Source organism: Heptranchias perlo, chromosome 20 (assembly GCF_035084215.1).
Source record: "Heptranchias perlo isolate sHepPer1 chromosome 20, sHepPer1.hap1, whole genome shotgun sequence".
Lineage (NCBI taxonomy): Eukaryota > Metazoa > Chordata > Chondrichthyes > Hexanchiformes > Hexanchidae > Heptranchias > Heptranchias perlo.
The window spans coordinates 49649990-49671618 of NC_090344.1; the positions used below are offsets into that span (position 1 = coordinate 49649990).

At 44.7% G+C, this 21629-nt stretch overlaps 1 protein-coding gene across 4 annotated transcripts in view; it reads right to left on the reverse strand.

Annotated features, from left to right (window-relative positions):
- The window catches only part of LOC137335843 (zinc finger MIZ domain-containing protein 1-like), a 212301-nt gene that overhangs the window by 175974 nt on the left and 14698 nt on the right, over window positions 1-21629 (reverse strand). The window lies entirely within an intron of this gene.

Genomic DNA, 21629 nt, shown 5'->3' on the forward strand with positions numbered 1-21629 from the left:
CACTTCTGTGAAGGCAGACGCGTAGTATTCATTGAGAAGTATACCCACATCTTCCACCTTCACACAAAGGGTACCTTTTTGGTCTCTAATAGGCCCTACTCTTTCCTTAGTTTTCCTTGAAAGAAGCACTGCAAAGTTAATTCACTTTCCTTCCCATCTATGAAGCAGCCAGTTGAGGTAACTCAATCCCAGGCAGGTGACGAACAATACACGTTATCAAATAGCACCTCAGCTACTTGCACTAACTATATGCAGTGTGTTTACTAGAATTCCAATTTAATTGGCTTGATTAAATGATACATAGATTAAGATACAGTAATAGTACATCGTCTGCGTCACTGCTTCCACTGTAAGCAGACGCAGATATTTGGGGCTATTAACACCATGATTCATACACTGTACCGTGCTGTTGAATATTAAAAGACTCGGATTAAGTTAAAATGAGTTTGTTTTATTCATGCTCCACACACAAATGAGAATGTGATCCAGCAGGGGGGGGAAAAATTGACCATTTCAGCGACACGCAAGACATGCTATATTGCGGCTTCCTGCATTTTACATGCTCATCCCCACCGTACCATTGTACTCTTGAAACCACTCTGGGCTAGCTACCGTCAGATTTAATTAAAAATAAAATGCTTGAATGAATAAATTTCACTTTCATTACCAAAGTTAAATGAGGGAGTTGCAGGGCTATGGGGAAAGGGCAGGGGAGTGGGGCTAATTGGATGGGTCTTTCAAAGAGCCAGCACAGGCACGATGGGCCGAATGGCCTCCTACTGTGCTGTATGATTCTATGAGTGGGTTGGGAATGGAAGGTAAAATGCTCCGACCATTAGTAATTTTTGTGCTGCCCGCTGTGAGACACTAAAGAGGAGTTTTGAACTTCACCTCCTGGGCGTTAACCTGCCGGAGCGGATCGCCCGCCCATTGTAGAACCCGCCCGACTTTCATCCCACTGAAACCAATGGAACTAAAATCAGGCAGGTTCTGTGTAGGGCAGGCCGATCCCCTCCACCAGCTCATCGACCAGGTGGTAAAGCTGTAAAGTATCCCCACGTGTCAGGGCATGCAGCGCTCGTAACTGGGCGGTGTTTGCCACAGAACAATTGAACGGACAAGTCGGCAGCCTCTGAATTTGGTCATTCTCTGTGCCATTAGCACCAGATTCTGATGAAATTGCCTTAACATCCAACAGTTAGTAAATAATCAGAATCAGGTGCTAACAACATTTTTTTAAAAAGGCATGGGAGCATTTGGAAGTTTCTGACTTGTAAGTTTAATTGAAAATATAAACTGATCCAACACACACTCTGGACAGACTCTCACGAGGAACACAAAACAGAATGGATCAATGACATTGTAAACATCAACAGGTTTAGGATTTAAAGTCTTTTGCGAATCACTTGTATTTTTTTTCCCCACAATTTAATTACCTCGTTTCTTAAATTAATATTTCAAAACTATTTCTCCCTTGGGATGGCAGGAAACTCACAATATTAAAGGAAGAACTACTTTCCTAGTTACGAAAGGTGATGTGCCCTGGTATGGGACAATGTGAAACCCAACTCTGGATATAGCCAGGCAGTTGGATGCAGATTCAAGGCAGATCAGGAGGGGTTGCTGCTCAGGTTAGGAAGTGGGGCTCAGACTGAGGTTTGATATCTATCACGGACTGAAGGCTCAAGATAACTGGAAGCCCGAGTTTCATTCCATTGAAAATATCCTGTCCCTGATGTGTCTTGAGTGGACCAAATGGGCAAAGTTGATGACAGTCTAGGAATCAGTTTAGTTTCCTTTTTTTTTTAAGAATGTACCATGCTCCCCTTGTTTTTTTTAAATCAGGCAGATACATCTCTAGGGAGAGACAGCATAAGGCTCACTGATTCAGTGCAACTTTACAGTCAGTATAACTTATACCCACAGCTTCCTTTTCTCTTGACGCGCTGGGATACATTTATTTTACTTTCTCATTCCCAATGGTTTGACTGCATCATGAATACTGCCATGGTCAAGTTATCAGTGGCAAACTTGCTAACGTTTTCCACTGCAAATATCTGAAGACAACTGACAGACTTACATTGCTACTATTGCGTATTTCAATGCTCACCCTCCTCCCTGTAATGAAATAGAGATTCCTCACACCCTCTCCTACCTGAACTCCTTCTTTCCCAGGAGCCCATAACAATACAACTCTTCATTTTCTTCAGTCCTTCCTTCCTCCTACAACTTTCAGGCTTTTAAAGTCCAAGCGTGGTGTTACCTAATCACTACTTAGTGATTTATGTCCTCCTCTCTCCTGCTCTTTTCAACCTTGGCAGTGTCTTGCCTTCTAGGCCCTGGCCCTTCACTTTTGTTTCTCCACTTTAAGAATGTTCTTTGATTAGGTTTGACATCCAGCCTCTCCAGCAGCTCACAGAATCAAAACCTTCTCCTCAATATGGTACAGTCTCTGCAACTTGGTAGATAAGCTGACTGTTTTATCTGAGAGCTCTGTGTGTGTGTGTGTGTGTGTGTGTGTGTGTGTGTGTGTACACACGTGCCTGAGAGTGACTCTAAAGCTTAATATTCACATTTGCTTGAAAAATTTTCAAATTCAATTGGGCCTTCCACTTCCCTCCTAGGATCTACGGGGCTGAATGCTTTTGTGGGCACAAATCAGAAATAGATTACTGGTAATCAGCATCCACCAATCCCACATGAGAGTGGCACAGCAGCATTTCACCCGACTCAGAGAGGGTTTTAACACCACTCCGAGTGTGTAAAACTCTTCTTCATAACAGAAAGTGGCTGGAATGGTCTGTCTGTTGGGAGCAGGACCTCCTACACTCTGACCCTCACAAATACAGGCAAAGAAATCCAGCTGGTCAGAATGTGGTCAGTTTAGTTGAACACTGAGCCCAATGTGTACCCACATTTTCACCATGGGCAGGAACCATATTTTCAAGTATAAATGCCGCGTTTCTGCCAAAGCTGAACTGAAAACATTCAAGTCAGTATCACCTGGATGTTCAGCGGTGCTCATCCCTCATGTTGGCACAGAATTATCACTGGGCTTAATAAGCACATTGGTACATGCTACAGGAAATAAAAATCAGTCCGCCAACACATCTCCACGTTGTGTGATATTCTGAACTCATCGCCTTTCATTGTACTGACGGGGGTTTTCACATTTCAAATGGACACAGCATGAGAATTTCACACATCCAGGGTCACACTGCATTGAAATCCTGGTGGTGATACTGCCGTGGATTGGGATAAAGGGTCCAAGCCATTTAATGGATGGGTTTTTTTGCATGATCCTCGGGCTGCAGGTTAACAGAATCAGAATAGAGTATATCTCGTTTTACCAAAGAAAATCTCCCTCCTTTTGTAAATTTATTTACTGTCACAAACGTAGGTCTCCCCTACATAGAGGGAAGACAGGTCACTTGATCGCTGGGACCAACCAGTGCCACTCTTAAAGCATGATGTGGAGATGCCAGTGATGGACTGGGGTGGACAAATGTAAGGAATCTTACAACAACAGGTTATATGACGAAGGAGGTAAGCTCCGAAAGCTTGTGATTTTCAAATAAAACTGTTGGACTATCACCTGGTGTTGTAAGATTCCTTACTCTTAAAGCAGATGATGTGGGACTGACCAGCTCTCAGCTCTCGGGGACTCAGTGTGTGGGCAATGGGAGGGAACCTACTGCTTCCTGGCGCTGCAATTTTTTTCTGTTTCCGTATTCCCTTTCCTCTTACTTCACTTCCAGCATTTCCTCTTTGTTTTGGCTTTTCCTGCCCTCTCTCTTTTTCTTCCTCTGCTTCTTGCCGTACTTGTTCCTTCCAAACCTTCCTTTTCTCCTCTTTTGCTGATTCTTTCACAAACTAATAGAATTAACTGATTCCCCCATGCGTCAAACACAAAACGAAGAGAGACAACTCACAAATTGAGTATTCAGCTGTTAGGGTGACTACATAGCCTTTAACCACGGAGACTGTTTTAAGTGATTTGTTAGACTACTAAAACAGCTTTGTATCTCCCTGCCTGAAATAATTTTTAAGTAAATGTTTGTGCTTATCAGGCTGTTTGAAGGTCATGCTGGAGAATTAAACATTCTTTTCACTTTTGTCATCTCAGCATCATTAGGGTGAAGCTCCTCTGTAATATCCCTGAATTTCAGCATCAGAAGAATTCCAGTGCAAAGTTTCCAATTCCCACACAACCCATCCTCATGTCTTGTCTTAGTTAATTTGCAGTTAGTGCAAGATTAAGGGCTATTTTTATACAATGGACTCAGACCCGCCAGGAGCTGAACTGGCACCGCCTCAAATCATTACAATTAGGATTCTTAGATTCATGGAATCGCACAGCACAGGAGGCCACTTGGCCCATCATACGTGTACCGGCTCTCTGAAAGAACTATCCAAGTTAGTTCCACTCCCCCTGCTCTTTCCCCACAGTCCTGCAAATTGACTCTTAATGCTGCCAGCGAGAGATATTCACACTGAGCTGAGGCAAGGAAGAAGGGAGAAGCAAAAATAAAAGACCAAGTCAACCGATGGCTTTCCAGTGAATCTAATCAACAACCCAAGTGCAGCAGCAGTGGCTGGAGCCCATGGACACCTGCTAACCTGCTCTCTTGGTCAGTAACGGTTTGCAGTGTGGAATGATCCTCAATTGGTATGGGTCTGGGAAGGGAAGAGAAATATATGGTGATAAATTACAGGGTGCAGTTGGCGGCTTGATTAAGCTTAATTGTGATATCCGTGAATCACAAGTGTGGGATTTACAGCTTGTGCATGAGCCAGCTCGGAGTTCAATGCTACCCATTCTGCAATCTGTGTCTATCACGTGTTCTGTGTTTTAATTACTTGATCCTTAACAGCATATCAATTTTTCACCCAACACAATGAATATTTCCATTTTCCCCCCAAATCTCCTTTGGCCCCTTTTATCCTGGAGGCGCTGACTCATTCCGGGGATATGGCTTCTGGTAATCCTCTGATCCACCATCGATCAGTGATCTCCCCGCAATCCATCGAACCGTGCCATGTCATCCGAACCCCCAAAACAGGCAGTCAGGACCTCAGTTTAACTTCACATCCAAAGGACAGTCGGGGCAGCCCCTGGAGGTGGTGGGAAGGTTTGTGTGCCCGTAAGACCCGGAGAGCTAGTTCTGGTGGGAGTATGACTCTTGGTCAGGGACACCCAAACCAGACTGGTCGAACGGTCGGAGCCAGACTTGGGGCTCTCCTGGCAGTGGGTTCTGAGTCAGGCAAACAAGCTGACTACATAAAAACGCCATTGGTTACAGAAACAACCCAGAAACAAGACAAGTCTGTTCCAGACCTCAAATATAAACATCAACTGTGGAGAATCACGATCTGTCAGACGTAGGGCAAGATGATACTTTGAAGGGGTCAAATATCTTGCTCCAGGACAGTTAGCCGTAGGGAAATGAGTTGCCTCATGTGCCATTAGGCACAGGAGACTGACTGACCAATGGACAGGACCTCTAAACAATGCAGCACTCCCTCAGTACTGCACTGAAGCGTCAGCCGAGATTGTGTGCTCCAGTCTTGGAGTGAGGCTTGAACTCAGAGGTGAAAATACTACCAAAGGAACAAAGGCATAGTTCAAACTACTCCCTCCAAACACATCCCAAATCGGTACAGTGGATTCACCAGTATTAACAAAAAAAAGTAGCCAGGAGTAGCCTCTCGGAGGGGAGAAACACGGCCCAGTTCTGTGATCTACTTGTCCTGGTTAAAATGGACACAGCAAGAATATTTCAGATTCTCACTGTTAAACGTTACTGAATCCCCAGTAACAACACTGTCCACCTCCTCATAACACTCAGCATTGTAAAAGGCATGAAATGTTGCTGCTGGTAATATTAAATTAAATAATGCAGACTTTAGTTTTATGAAATGCCCACAGCATTCAAAAGGCTTAAGTTTTAAATTAGTGGTTTATCTTGAGATGACGTTGTGTTAAGGACAGAGGAATTGTGACAGATTGATCGGGATTCATCCTTGTGAAACAATGTTGTTTCATTTGCGTTCCCCTTGTTTATCAAACCTGGGTGATAGCAATGCATTTCTGTGTCTAAGAGCTGCGTCATTGCCTGGGAATACATTTACTATAAAAAGAACGAAAGACTTGCATTTATATAACACCTTTCACAACTTCAGGACGTCCCAAAGTGCTTCACATCCAATTAAGTACTTTTGAAGTGTAGTCACTGTTGTAAAGTAGGAAATGCAGCAGCCAATTTGCTCACAGCAAGGTCCCACAAACAATAACGTGATAAAGACCAGGTAATCTGTTTTTTTTTCAAAATTGACGTTGGTTGAGGGATAAATATTGGTCAGGGCAACGGGGAGGACTCCCCTGCTCGTCTCCAAAATAGTGGCCATGGGATCTTTTAGGTCCACCTGAGAGGGCAGACGGGACCTTGGTTTAACGTCTCATCCAAAAGACACGGTAGGTTCAATTATTTTGAGAGCTAAGGAGGCTACGTTGAAAAACTGTGGACGGTTAAAAGAAAATGATAAAATATTGCCTTGTGTGCAAGTGCCCAAATCAAAATGGAAAATGGGGCAAAGGTCATTTATATTTGACCATGTTTATCCCAGAATTGTTTTTGCTTCGGTATTTACTCCATTTATTACCGTTGATGTTTGGCGGACAATGAGGTATTTGCTGCTAACCCCCGGATTTATCCGTTGTCTCCTTTTATACCAGTCTAGAAGTGTTCAGTGTTGAATCTGCTGAATGTGTTGCAGCAATTCCTGATTCAGGCAAAGATTCCACCAGTAACCATCATCCAGAGACACAAAAGACAAATGTCTCTGAAGTCCTCAATTGACACTCAGAATCTATCTCACAGAATCAGCAGCGTGACGCTCTTGATGAATTGCAACCAGTTCTGTGATTTACCTCCGTGTAAACCACCAAACAAAGCTTCTGTAAAAACCACAGCTCACTCAGCTGCTTTCCCCATCCCAGGCATTCTGCTGCCTCTTGCTGCTTGACTGGGTTAAGAAGCCAGAACAAACGAATCCAAGCGCAGTGACACAAGGCTTCTTCCTGAAGGAGAGAGGAGCTCTCCTTAACCTGTGAAGTGCCGATACAAACAGTGACTTCCTTCTGTATCGCCCGCATCAAAACCACCGTTAAACCGCAGGGGGGAGAAATGTCAACACTACCCGCACTGTTTTGGAATTCCTTCTTTTATCCCCTCTGCCTCTCCTGAAGGCGTGGGGGGGGCGGCTCCTGGGCACCAGTTCCAACCAGTACCTTACCTAAGTGACAACATACACCCACACCCATACACACAAACAAACCCACGCACAAGCACACACCCATACACACAAACAAACCCACGCACAAGCACACACCCATACACACAAACAAACCCACGCACAAGCACACACCCATACACACAAACAAACCCACGCACAAGCACACACCCATACACACAAACAAACCCATACACAAGCACACACCCATACACACAAACAAGCCCATTCACAAGCACACACCCATACACACAAACAAACCCATTCACAAACACAAGTCCATTCACAAGCATACACCCATACACACAAACAAACCCATACACAAGCATACACCCATACACACAAACAAACCCATACACAAGCACACACCCATACACACAAACAAGCCCATTCACAAGCACACACCCATACACACAAACAAACCCATTCACAAACACAAGTCCATTCACAAGCATACACCCATACACACAAACAAACCCATTCACAAACACACACCCATACACACAAACAAACCCACGCACAAGCACACACCCATACACACAAACAAACCCATACACAAACACAAGTCCATTCACAAGCATACACCCATACACAAACAAACACAAGCCCATTCACAAACACAAACACATTCACAAGCACACACCCATACACACACAAACACACGCCCATTCACAAACACAAGCCCATTCACACAAACACATGCCCATTCACGAGCGCACACCCATACACACAAACCCAAACACACGCCCATTCACGAGCACACGCCCATTCACACAAACAAATCCATATACAAACACAAACACACACGCACACCCATACCCATACATATGCACATCCACACCCGTATGCACAAGTACACTTTCCAGCAAGCACAAGTAGGAACCTTGGCTGAATTTGTTCTCTCTCTAAGATGGTTATGTGGGGTGGGGGGGGGGTGGGGGGGGCAGACTGAGGCCAACGCTTTAAAATGATAATACATACCTTAAAGTGACTTATGATTTTCCAACATCCAACAATGCCATGCCTTCTGACAGGAAAATGTTAACATAAATAAAGCAGATTCAATTATATCGCTATGATCTGAACTGAGTCTGATTGGTGGTTTTAGATGTCATTAGGTGGTGAGATTCCTCTTCAAACCACCTCAGGCCTCGGTCCTGCAGTAATCGATTCACAACTGGGTGGTGCGCTGGGCCATTTCAGAGGGCGCGAAGAGTCAGCAACATATTGTAGTACTGGAGTCACCTATAGGCCAGACTGGTTAGGAGGCAGCAGGTTCCTTTAATTGAAAAACGCAGGACAGATCCAATCCGGCCAATTACCGCCCCATCAGTCTACTCTCAATCATCAGCAAAGTGATGGAAGGTGTCATCGACAGTGCAATCAAGCGGCACTTACTCACCAATAACCTGCTCACCGATGCTCAGTTTGGGTTCCGCCAGGACCACTCGGCTCCAGACCTCATTACAGCCTTGGTCCAAACATGGACAAAAGAGCTGAATTCCAGAGGTGAGGTGAGAGTGACTGCCCTTGACATCAAGGCAGCATTTAACCGAGTGTGGCACCAAGGAGCCCTAGTAAAACTGAAATCAATGTGAATCAGGGGGGAAACTCTCCATTGGCTGGAGTCATACCTCGCACAAAGGAAGATGGTAGTGGTTGTTGGAGGCCAATCATCTCAGCCCCAGGGCATTGCTGCAGGAGTTCCTCACGGCAGTGTCCTAGGCCCAATCATCTTCAGCTGCTTCATCAATGACCTTCCCTCCATCAGAAGGTCAGAAATGGGGATGTTCGCTGATGATTGCACAGTGTTCAGTTCCATTCGCAACCCCTCAGATAATGAAGCAGTCCGAGCCTGCATGCAGCAAGACCTGGACGACATCCAAGCTTGGGCTGATAAGTGGCAAGTAACATTCGCGCCAGACAAGTGCCAGGCAATGACCATCTCCAACAAGAGAGGGTCTAACCACCTCCCCTTGACATTCAACGGCATTACCATCGCCAAATCCCCCACCATCAACATCCTGGGGGTCACCATTGACCAGAAACTTAACTGGATCAGCCATATAAATACTGTGGCTGCAAGAGCAGGTCAGAGGCTGGGTATTCTGCGGCGAGTGACTCACCTCCTGACTCCCTAAAGCCTTTCCACCATCAACAAGGCACAAGTCAGGAGTGTGATGGAATACTCTCCACTTGCCTGGATGGGTGCAGTTCGATACCAGAGGACAAAGCAGCCCACTTGATTGGCACCCCATCCACCACCCGAAACATTCACTCCCTTCACCACCGGCACACAGTGGCTGCAGTGTGTACCATCCACAGGATGCACTGCAGCAACTCGCCAAGGCTTCTTTGACAGCACCTCCCAAACCCGCGACCTCTACCACCTAGAAGGACAAGGGCAGCAGGCACATGGGAACAACACCACCTGCACGTTCCCCTCCAAGTCACACACCATCCCGACTTGGAAATATATCGCCGTTCCTTCATCGTCGCTGGGTCAAAATCCTGGAACTCCCTTCCTAACAGCACTGTGGGAGAACCGTCACCACACGGACTGCAGCGGTTCAAGAAGGCGGCTCACCACCACCTTCTCAAGGGCAATTAGGGATGGGCAATAAATGCCGGCCTCGCCAGCGACGCCCACATCCCATGAACGAATAAAAAAAAAATTGAAGGACGTCAATGAACCAGTTGGGTTTTTACAAGTATCAAGCAGCTTTCACTCATTTCCACCTGATGCCAGCCCACAAATTACCAGATTTGTTGAATTTAATTTCATAACTTGCCGTGGTAGCATATGAACTCGCAACCTCTAAGTTGTTAGTCCAGTCCCATAACCACTACACTACCACACCCTTACTGTACACTACCTGTGTATTGATCTGAACAATGATGCCACAACTGGAAGAACTGGCATTTCTACACTGGTAGGATATAGGAAGGATATACTTGCCTTAGAGGGGGTGCAATGAAGGTTCACTAGATTAATTCCTGGGATGAGAAGGTTGTCCTATGAGGAGAGATCGAGTCGAATGGGCCTATACTCCCTGGAGTTTAAGAATGAGAGGTGATCTCATTGAAACATACAAGATTCTGAGGGGGCTTGACAGGGTAGACGCTGAGAGGCTGTTTCCCCTGGCTGGAGTGTCTCAGGATAAGGGTGTGGCCATTTAAGGCTGAGATGAGGAGGAATTTCTTCACTCAGACGGTCATGAATATTGAGAATTCTCTACCCCAGAGGGCTGTGGATGCTCAGTTATTGAGTATTTTCAAGACTGAGATCAATAGGTTTTTGAACACTTGGGGAATCAAGGGATATGGGGATCGGGCGGGAAAGTGGAGTTGAGGTAGAAGGTCAGCCATGATCTGACTGAATGGCGGAGCAAGGCTCGAGGGGCTGAATGGCCTCGTTCTGCTCCTATTTCTTATCTTCTTATGGCTCATCATGTCTCAGAAACATGCCAAAATACTTCACGTGCAATTAATTACTTTGAAGAACAGTAACTCTTGTTTTGTAAGTAAATAGGGCAGCCATTTTGTACGTAGCATAGTCCCACAAACAGCAATGTGATGAATGACCAGTTAATCTGTTCTTGGTGGTTCAGGGGAGAATGTTGACTTGGAACATTCCCTGGCCTTCTTCAGATAGTGCCATGGAATCATTGACAATCACCTGAACCATTGGAGCAGGGAGACATGGCCTCAGTTTAATACCTCATCCAGAAGACGAAATGAAAGACTTGCATTTCTATAGCTCCTTTCATGACCTCAGGATGTCCCAAACTGCTTTACAGTCAATCAAGTATTTTTGAAGTGTAGTCACTGTTGTAATGTAGGAAACACGGCAGCCAATTTGCACACAGCAAGGTCCCAAAACAGCAATGAGATAAATGACCAGATAATTTATTTTGGTGATGTTGGTTGAGGGATAAATATTGGCCCCAGGACACTGGGGAGAAATTCTCTGGTCTTCTTCAAAATAGTGCCATGGGATCTTTTACATCCACCTGAGAGGGCAGACGGGGCCTCGGTTTAACATCTCATCCGAAAGACGGCACCTCCGACAGTGCAGCGTTCCCTCAGTGCTGTACTGGGAGTGTCAGCCTGGAATATTGGGCTCAAGACTTCGAAGAAATACCTCATTAATTCCAGCACTCAAATTCACTCAGGGTCCTGTTGAATGAATTGTAATCCAACCAACCTACATTTACCACAATCTCCATACTTTTGCTTTGCATCATAACGCACATCAATCAGGATCGATCTTGGTGCGTACTCCGGAGCAGGGGGAGGAATGGCAATGCTGAACCAGTCTCCTCCCAACACGCCCCATTTAAATCCACTCCTTATTTAAAGATTTTCACAACAGTCAAAATAAAGTTCAGACCAGTGAACCAGAGCAATAAAGGGATAAAAAACAGATCATCAGTTCAAAGACGGAACCGCGATTACAACAAATCAGGTATTGGCAACACCTCCAAGATCAGGGAAATCAGTGAGAGTCACACAAAGACCATCCAAAGAAAGAAGGGCTGAAGATGGTCCAGACTGGGCCACGACACATCTGGCTGCTAACAGAAACAGAACACAAAATTCAGGCTTGAATTCAAACCAAAGTGTGTGTACTAGGCTTTGTTCATTCTGATTTTGAACAGGCACAGGGAAGATGTTAATACATCCTCACATCAAGGTAAGTTGACATGTACTTTCTGAGCCATGCACTTTGATCACTTGACAACAGCTAAACATTCAGGGAACAAACATTTACATCTGTAACTTAAACAGCTACACTGCAGTGATCTGCTCAACCGTTCACCAAATTATCAATCTTTCTCTAATTTGGCAACACTTCAATGGTTTTTGCAACTGTTGGCGATGTGGGGGTGGGGTGGGCGTGTTGGCTGATTTCACACCACATGTCCTTCATAAAGGAGGTAGCTGGTCCTGCACCGGCAACTGTTGCCTAGTTTAACATCAAGACATAAGGAATTGGAACCTGGTTTGGATGACAATAAGTCACACAAAATGAAAAGGTTCAGATCATTCCCCGCTGTCCAAAAAGGTATATTTTCAACACAGCACAAACAAAACATACAAGAATGGAATTTCCTCTTCACAAGTAATTTTCTGGCTGTGCTTTCTTTGGGACATCCAGAGCAGGTGCAAATGTGTTATATATATGCAATTATTTTTCTTTTGTTACTCATTCCCTTAACAGGCTGAAGCATTAAAGCATTAGCACACATTAGAGTTTTAAAGAAAGAGACGAGCGTTGTTAGGAATGAAAAACAATTTACATTATGTAATGCTCATGTTAAAGAATGTCTCAGAGACAAATACAAAGTGATGGAATATGGGGAGGGGGGAGGGTCGGAGAAAGACAAAAGGCTCCGTCAAAGAAATGATTTTTTACAGGATGCTTTTGAAGACAGAGAATGAGGCTGCAATGTAACGTGGTTTTAGAGGACGGTTCCAGAAGGCAAAGGGTGTAACAGTAAAAGACGGGCCCCTGACAGTGGAGCAGTGGATGCAGCAATCTAGAATCGGAAGAACAGGGAGGGCGGGAGGACAGCAATGTAGGGCTGGAGAACATTTCCCAAACAGGATGGGGCGAGGTTATGGACAGATCCAAAAATAAAGAAGGGGGTTTAGAAACTTATTCGTTGGGGCACTGGGAGTCAGTGGAGTTGGGGACGGTCAGTACTGATGAGTGTTTGGGACGTCGTGTGGGAGAGGTTGGGATTGATGAGTTTTGGACGCTGTGTGGGAGGGGTTGGGGCTGATGAGCGTTTGGGACGTTGTGTGGGAGGGGTTGGGGCTGATGAGCGTTTGGGACGTTGTGTGGGAGGGGTTGGGGCTGATGAGCGTTTGGGACGTTGTGTGGGAGATCACGGGATTGATGAGTGTTTGGGACATTGTGTGGGAGGGATTCAGACTGCAGAGTTGGCCGTAGCTGATGTTGCTGTATGGTGGTAGTGGGGAGGCCAGTGAGGAGAGCAATTGAGAAGTCGATCCTGGAGGTGATGGAGCAGCAGATGAGGCTTTCAGTAGCAGAGGGAACTGATGTAGGAGCATGAGTGGGTGAAGTTCCAGAGGCGGAATGTGAGTGGTCCTGGTAACACACAAGTTGTGGGATTGGGCAGAATGCTGACATTATACACCATCAGGTCCTCCCCGAGTGGGAACTTGGGGGGGGGGTGGGAGATGCAATTGGAATCAGAAGCACGTAGGTTCTGTCAAGACCTGAACAGAATGGCTTCAGGTTGATCAACACTGAGTTTTTGGAAGTTTTGATTCGTCTAAGACTTGGACAGGTGGTCAGATATAACAGCAACAGCCTTGGAGTCAATGGTCGTGGCAGGAATGTACCTTCACCCTGTGCTTGAGGATTCTGTCACCAAACGTGGCGTGTAAATAATAGGAAAGGTCAAAGGATGAAACTTTGGGGGACAGCAGATGTGACCAGCCAGCTTGGAAGAAGAAACAATTTGAGGAATTGCATTGGGACAGGTGTGAGTAGAACCACGAGAAATCAATTCCATGGAGGTAAACCATGAAGGAGAATTGGTAGGAGAGAATCTAATGGTCAAAGTTGAAGACCCCCCCCCCCAAGAGAGGTTAAGAAGGGACGGTGAACCACAGGTGCTGTCGCAAAAGGTATTGTTGATGAGTTTAACCAGGGCAGTCTCGGTCCCAATTGGAAAGCAGGAAAAGAAAAATGTGACACAAAAATATGCATCTTCTTGAATGATGTAATGAGTAAACCAAGCAGTCATTTAAGTTGAAATCTCATGTAAGAAATTGGAGGAAAAAAAGTACAAAACTGTAAACTCACTGCACATCAACATGCTTCTTAATAGATTAATTATTCACATAACTAATCCAGACAATAAAGCAACAGAGAAACAAACTGAAACACACAGAACAAAAACATTCAACACAACACTTTTGTCAAAGTCAGTCGGATCCATCTGATACCTGATCATCTGGCCGGTGCTCTTGGTTTCTTCATTAATTCAAACCTGTCAGACATGTTAGAAATAACCCAGTTGCTGTACGCAAGGAAATCAGGCTAAAAATAATAGTTTGAAGAAACACGATTGAACTTAATTCGAGCACCCTTCAAATTTAAAGTTGTTCTTGTTTCCAATTTAAGGTCATTCAAATTTTTCTGGATTTAATTCCCCTCCTCCCTTGGCATAGTGGGTAAACGGTCGACTTGAGAAAGCCCTAAACATCCAGGCCAGGGGTTTGCAGGTTTGATTTCTAGCCTGTGCTGAGTTAGATCATTTCAACCAGGGCAGTAACCATTGCAGTACAACTGGCCTCGGTCTCTCTGAGCTGGAGGGGCGGGACAATCAGCCAGGCTTCCCACTCCTGATGGGCAAGAACAAAATTGGTTTCAGCCGTTACGTCTTCCACAATTGCACAGCCCGTCAGCACTTATTGTCTATATAACGGTGTCACTGAAGGGCTACTGGTAGCTATGAAACTTGTATCCTGGCAAGAGTCAGGAGATGGGGAGAAAATAAACTTAAGATGCTTTGATATTATTGCCTCCTGATGCACAGGTCTCCTACAGCCAAAAGCAACATCAAAGGAAGCTTGCAGATTTGGTCCATTAATACAAATTCTTTTCTCAGGCTGACTGCCAGGAACAGGCAATTTTTAGCGTCTTTCTGACCACCAGTTTTAGCAAATCTGCTAAGTTACCCTTTGGAGTTGCTGTCAATTGCACAAGTCCTGTGCGTAATATGCCTGAGGCACTGAGCCAATGTAACCCCAGCTTTATTTTGGATTAGCTATTCTGGTGCAAACTTCCACTGAACTCATAGGAAAGCAAAATTCTGAACACGTCTGTATCTACTTCCACGCCTGAGTCCATGTTTGTATCCATGTCGCTATCAGTATCAATGTCCATATCTGGGTCCATCTCTCTGCCTATGTCTGTATTCATGTCCGTGCCTGCACCCATGTATGTCTCTGTCGATATCTGTATTCTCCTCATCTTCTCTGGTAGGGCGCTGATCAAGCAAACTGCTTTGTCCCAGTTGGTATCGAGTGTTGTTGCGGCCGCATCAATCCAGGTGAGTGGTGAGTATCCATCACACTCTTGATTTGAGCCTTGGAGATGGTTGGGTGGCTTTAAGGGGTCAGGAGATGAGCCACTCATTGCCTCCGCTTGCTCTTGCAGCCACGGTGGTGACACAGTTGATCTAGTTAAGCTTCTGTTCAATGTCGACCCTCCAAGAAGTTGATGGTGGGGAACTCAGCAACAGAGATGGTTGAGCTTTCTCTTCTTTGCCCCGTGCTGCACTTGTCCAGGGAGTTCTTGATGGGACAGTGTGGAGGGAACTTTACTACATATCTATGGATCTGATCTGGGAGTGCTTGAAGCTGGCAATGTGTCCCTGGATCAGAAAGTGTTCCATCGGCCTCTCTTACTTTGAGTGCTGGCATTCCTCACAATCAGGTAGCCTCTGATCGTATTTGATGAGGATGCGTTCTTTCCAAATGAAGTAACAACTTCTGGGCATTAGGATTAATATCCGGCCATGGCGGCAGTGGGGGGGGGCGCGGAGGGAGGGAGGAGGCAAAGATAATTGATTCCTGCATCCCTCCTGGAAAATCAAAATCAAGGAATGGTATAAATAGCATGTGTGAAAATATCCACATACTGCACAGTCCTGTATTCCAAACTAAGGACAATACCATGGAAAAGGGCAGGAGGAGAATTTCATTTCTTGTTTTATTTTGCCAATTAACCCCCTCCCCCTCCGGATCGCCTCTCCTGGAATGACTCGTGCTGGGATATAGTGGGAGCTGTCTCCCCCATTCTTTATGCGTGAGCCTTCCTACAACAGTGAGTACACTTCAAAAGTACTTTATTGGCTGTAAAAACGCTTCGGGACGCCCTGAGGCTGTGAAAGGCAGTGTAGAAATACAAGTCTTTCTTTGAAAACATTTCAAGCAAATTGTACCATTCAGTTTAAAAAAAAACCCTGAAAACTCTAAATACATACTGAATGGGCAAAATTGTCCTCTTCATTGACTGAATTTTTGCAGCCTAGAATTGCACGTGTGTCAGCTGAAAGTCATTGGATAAACTCTAAAACGAAGGGTTGCAGTAGCGATCAAACAGCAAAATAAAAACGGCAATATAGTAACTTTGTATTTTGAATTAAGGAACAATTCTATACAATTATCTGAGGCAAATACATTAGAAAATTGTGCAACTGATTTCTGCAGACTTTACATTCCTTTGGGTGGAAAATCGGAATATTTCGAAAGCTTTGAAGAACAGTCTGTGCTCAGAAAGTTAAAACCTGCAGTATGTTTTCTACTGCCCTTCATAATACTGGCTTTCTATCAAAATTACATTCCCAGATCATCTACATTTACATATCCAAAGTCACGTTAATTTTTCTAACTTTAAATTCTGTGCGAGTACTCAAAAGCACTACTGAGATTTTTGTTTTTATCAAGTAGACAACAGATTTGGCTCCATTGCCTGTTCTCCAATGTGCACCTACTCCTCCTGGCACCAGGCTTGAAGCAGATGGTAAATATACATTCGGCAAGAGGCCTTAGCTTCAAACCTCACAGCTCTTCAAGCATGAAGGAACACACAAAGAGCTGAGCAGAGCTTCTATTACATGTTGGTTCAGCGTCCCTGAATTCTTGACTCAAAACTCAGCTGTTGGGCAATTTACAAGTGGGTGTGAGAGTGGGGGGGCGCGGGCGCCCCGGGGGGAGTAAGGAGGAGGGGGGGGGAAAAACAGAAAAAGGCCGTAAGTTGGGTCACTAACTTGTGTAAATGTTTGTCGTCACCTCAGAATCTTGAAATTGAGTCGCAACAACTCGTGAAGTTGAGAGATGACAGAGCCCAAAAAGGAACATTCTCTTCCCTGTTTTGTTACCCAATCAACCATTTCCAACAGACGCTGAATCGATCAGACCCTAAATCAGATTAAAATTCAACTTCAGTTTGCGAATCGTAATCAGACGAGGTAGGAATGCTGGATTGGTGCTGATTTTAACCAGACGCACCTCAGGGGTATATCTCACGCTGGTACAAATTTCATTGCAACCCGCAATATCCGAACATACGAATCGAGAGCAGGATATATAATGCTGAGGTCTCACAGGCAAAATTCCTGCCCCTTCACCCCCCAATCCTTCTCATCGAATTCACTCCATTCTTCCATTCTCCTGGCCACCTTTCCAATCACAATATAAAACAAACTCAATAGTGCAGGCCCACAGCAAGCGATTCTGGCATGGACCCCAATCCAGAAAGTGGCGAAGAAAATCCAACCCACACTGCAATCGGCCCAGTAAACACCCCCTCCACCTCCTCGCGGCTTTCAGCCAGTGCAAACGAATAGCTGGTCTCACTCCAGAAAGAGCCCCCGATGCTTTTCGCATGTCTCCACGCACGGACAGCCAGCTGCATGGTGACTTCGACCTACTGCACTGCCGTTCACTCTCACTGCACACAAAACTAAAATGGAAAAAAACTCCATGCTCTGCAGCAGCGTTAACGGTGCAGACCCCGTACTGATTCCTGGGATGAACTGTGAAAGTCACACTACAATCTGCACTGCAGTATTTGTCAGCTATCTTTACGTGCTTACATGCAGCACATAATCTCTCTAACATTACCTGGCAAGATGCTCAAAACTCAAACCTCACAAGGGCATTCCCCCTCACCGCACTAATCTGAAATTTTCAGAGATTGTGGATCTCTGACACAGATCCCCAAATTAGTGCTTCTTGATAAAGAAAGAACTTTCATTTATATAACACTTTTCACAACCTCAGGACATCTTAAAGCGCTCTGTCACCAATGAAGTACTTTTGAAGTATAGTCACTGTTGTAATGTCGGGAAATGTGGTGGTCAGTTTGCTCACAGTGAGGAATCACAAACAGCAACGAGGTAAATGACCAGATAATTTATTTTTGATGGTGTTGGTTGAGGGATAAATACTGGCAGCACATCTGGAGAATTATCCCCCCCCTTCAAATAGTGCTGTGTGATATTTTGCATCCACCTGAGGGGGCAGACAGGGCCTCGGTTCAACAACTCATCCAACAGACGGCCCCTCCGACAGTGCAGCACTCCCTCAGTACTGCACTGGAGTGTCAGCCTGGATTTTTGTGCTCAAATCTCTGGAGTGGGACTTGAACCCCACGACCTTCTGACTCAGGAGGTAAGAATGCTGCCCACAGAGTCAAGGCTGACACTTGCTCAGTATCGATGCCAAAATGAAGTGAAAATCTTGCAAACTCATGGCCATTGAGGGAAAATCATGCAAATTCCACTCTGAACTAGACTGAGAGAATTCAGCAGCTCATCATGGACGATCGACTATTAGTCTCTGTCTCGGTTGGATCTACAACAAGGCGGTTGGAATAAAATGACCATTTTAATCAAACTTCAAATATCTTGGTGGCATTCTCGCCTCTGAGTCAGAAGCTTGTGGATTCATGCTCCACTCTCGAACAAGTACTAATTGTAGAATGACAATGGACAGCACTGAGGGAGTCCAGCATTGTCACAAAAGCCATCTTTTAGATGAGACATTAAAACTGAGACCCCCGTTTGCCTATGTCATGGCACTATTCAAAGAAGAGCAAGGAATTCTCCTGGTGTCCTGACCCAATATTCCTCCGTGAGCCAACACCACCAAAAACAAATTACCTGGTCATTCATCTCACTGTCGTTTGTGGGCTCTCGTCCAATGTGCTCATTGCTGCATTTAACTGCAAAATAAGTCCGAGTAATCCAGTAGCGGGCCAGCTGTTTTGGGATATTTCTGAGGCACAGTCCTTCTTTCGTTTACAATTCTCAAACGAGTTTAAGTAACATAAACGATCAACACACTGTCATTGGTGTCTGTGTGATATCGTGGCATTCACATTCACCGTAAGGAAAATCCAAGAACCTCCTGCATGAAGCCATCAATTGGATTGTTCACTGAGCAGCACAGTGTAGTGACATTTTGCTCAAGCCACTTCAGGTGTCTAAGGAATTTTTCATTTGCAATCTGACGACAGAATCTCTTCAAAATGGATTGAAGAAACGTAAATACAGAATTCTTGCCGGAAATAGCATGGACCTGAAAATCAAGTGACAAGAGGCCAAATCTTCTTATTTCATTCAATGATTTACTTCAGGGGGACGGTGATTATGTTGAGTTCTCACAGAATAAAATCCAATCCTATCGCTACGAACAATACCATGAAAATAATTTGCACTCCACACGGAAATCCAACACACAAATGGAAACTGCTGAAACCACTCTGCAGCATTTGTGCAGCTTGTCTCCTCCTCCCCTTCTTTACAGTAGTTCATGGCCCAGAACATGTCTACCAACTAATTCTATCTCTGACTTTTCCCTGCCCCTCTCTCGCTTCTTCCTTCAGCAGCTTTCTTTTGATCTGAATCTTGCAGTTCTCTCTCGATGTGCGCATCCCTTTTTGTTACTGCTTGCCATCTCGCTCAACCTTGTATTTCTGATTTCTCCAACTTCTTTCTCCTTCCTACTTGCTCACCTAGTCTCTTCCCAACTTTCAAAAAGGAACTGGATAAATACTTGAAGGGAAAAAATTTGGAGGGCTATGGGGAAAGAGCGGGGGGAATGGGACTAACTGGATTGCTCTTAGAAAGAACTGGCACAGACTCAATGGGCCAAATGGCCTCCTTCTGTGCAGTAACCATTCTATGATTCTAACTTCTTTCCATTGTTATATCTACGCTCTAATTTGATTCGTCTATGTAATTGTTCTCTCACTTCCAGACAGAGCTATCGTGTGCACGACACGATCACACACGGTGACAGAAAAATGCCCTGGGGGGGCCACATCACTAATGTCGGGATACAAGAACGCAAGAAAGATGGAATGAGAAAAGGTCGTTCAGCAAATCAGGCCTGTTCCATCCACAAATCATGTGCAACCCAACATGATGTGGACTCTTCCCCTACTTAATCTCCGAAGAAAGGTTCTGCGTAAATATTCCCTGATCCCAAACACACTCCCTCCCCAGCAGCACAGCACCATAGAATTACATAGAATTTACAGCACAGAAACAGGCCATTCGGCCCAACTTGTCTATGCCAGTGTTTATAGTCCAAAAGAGCCTCCTCCCATTCTATTCACTTCATCTCACCCTATCAACATATCCTTCTATTCCTTTCTCCCTCATGTACTTATCTTGCTTCCCCTTAAATACATCATGTACTATTACACATTAAATGATTTTGGCCTTCACGTATAAGCCCTTAACCAGATATCTATCCAGCTCTTTTTTGAAGGAGTTAGTCATTACAGGTTCAACTGTACATTGGGGGGGAAAAATTCTATTCTTTCTTCTCATTTGAGGTTCCTTAACTTTAAATCTGTATCCTCCAGCGGAAATCTGGAACTCATTCTCTCAAGAAGCTGTCAAGGCTGAGGGTCAATTTCAAAACCGAGATCGGTGGATTTTTGTTAGGCGAGGATTACGGAACCAAGGCGGGTGGATGGAGTTAAGATACACATCACCCACGATCTAACTGAACGGCAGAACAAGCTCGAGGGGTTAAACGGCCTACTCCTGTTCCTATGTCCTGTGCTCAAAGGCTAAATCCAGCATCTCAGCAAAAAAAAATCCATAAAAACATTGCCTTGAATTATAGCTCTTACTCGGAAATGCAGAAACGTGTGGTATAAACTGGCTACATGCAAAGAAGGCATAGAACACAGTCTATAACCCACTTATCAAGTAGCCAAAATAACTCACATGCACCTGTGCCATTTCTGAGTTCTGCAGCCCATGATATGTCAGAATTAAGCTCCTCGAATATTAGCTTAACATGTTTGTTTGGGATTCCCTTGTCCACTATTTAAACAAGTTAAGCACCACCGTTAACAGAGCAGACAAAGGGATTTAATTCAAATGCATTACTATTTAATGAGCCTAATTTCAAGGCATAAGTGCTCATTTTTTGTAATGCACCATATCGTTGTATGTATCCTCTTTACATTCGTAAAACGGTCATTTATAATGGAACAGATATTCACTGAATTGAACTTAATTCTATATTATGCTGACCACCAACAGTACCTAATTATATTACTGTGATTAAAATGGACATTAAAACATTTTTAATGGTAGAACAGAGGGCTGACAGCAGATTAAAGCACAAAGCAAAGGCATTCCATTCCAGCCTGCAAGCTTATTGGAACATTGGGGTAATTTTAAACTTTTGGCGACTGTGCGATACTGATCAGCCGCCCGATATACACCTCTCCTGATTTTTCTCTCCACCGTGAAACGGAAAAT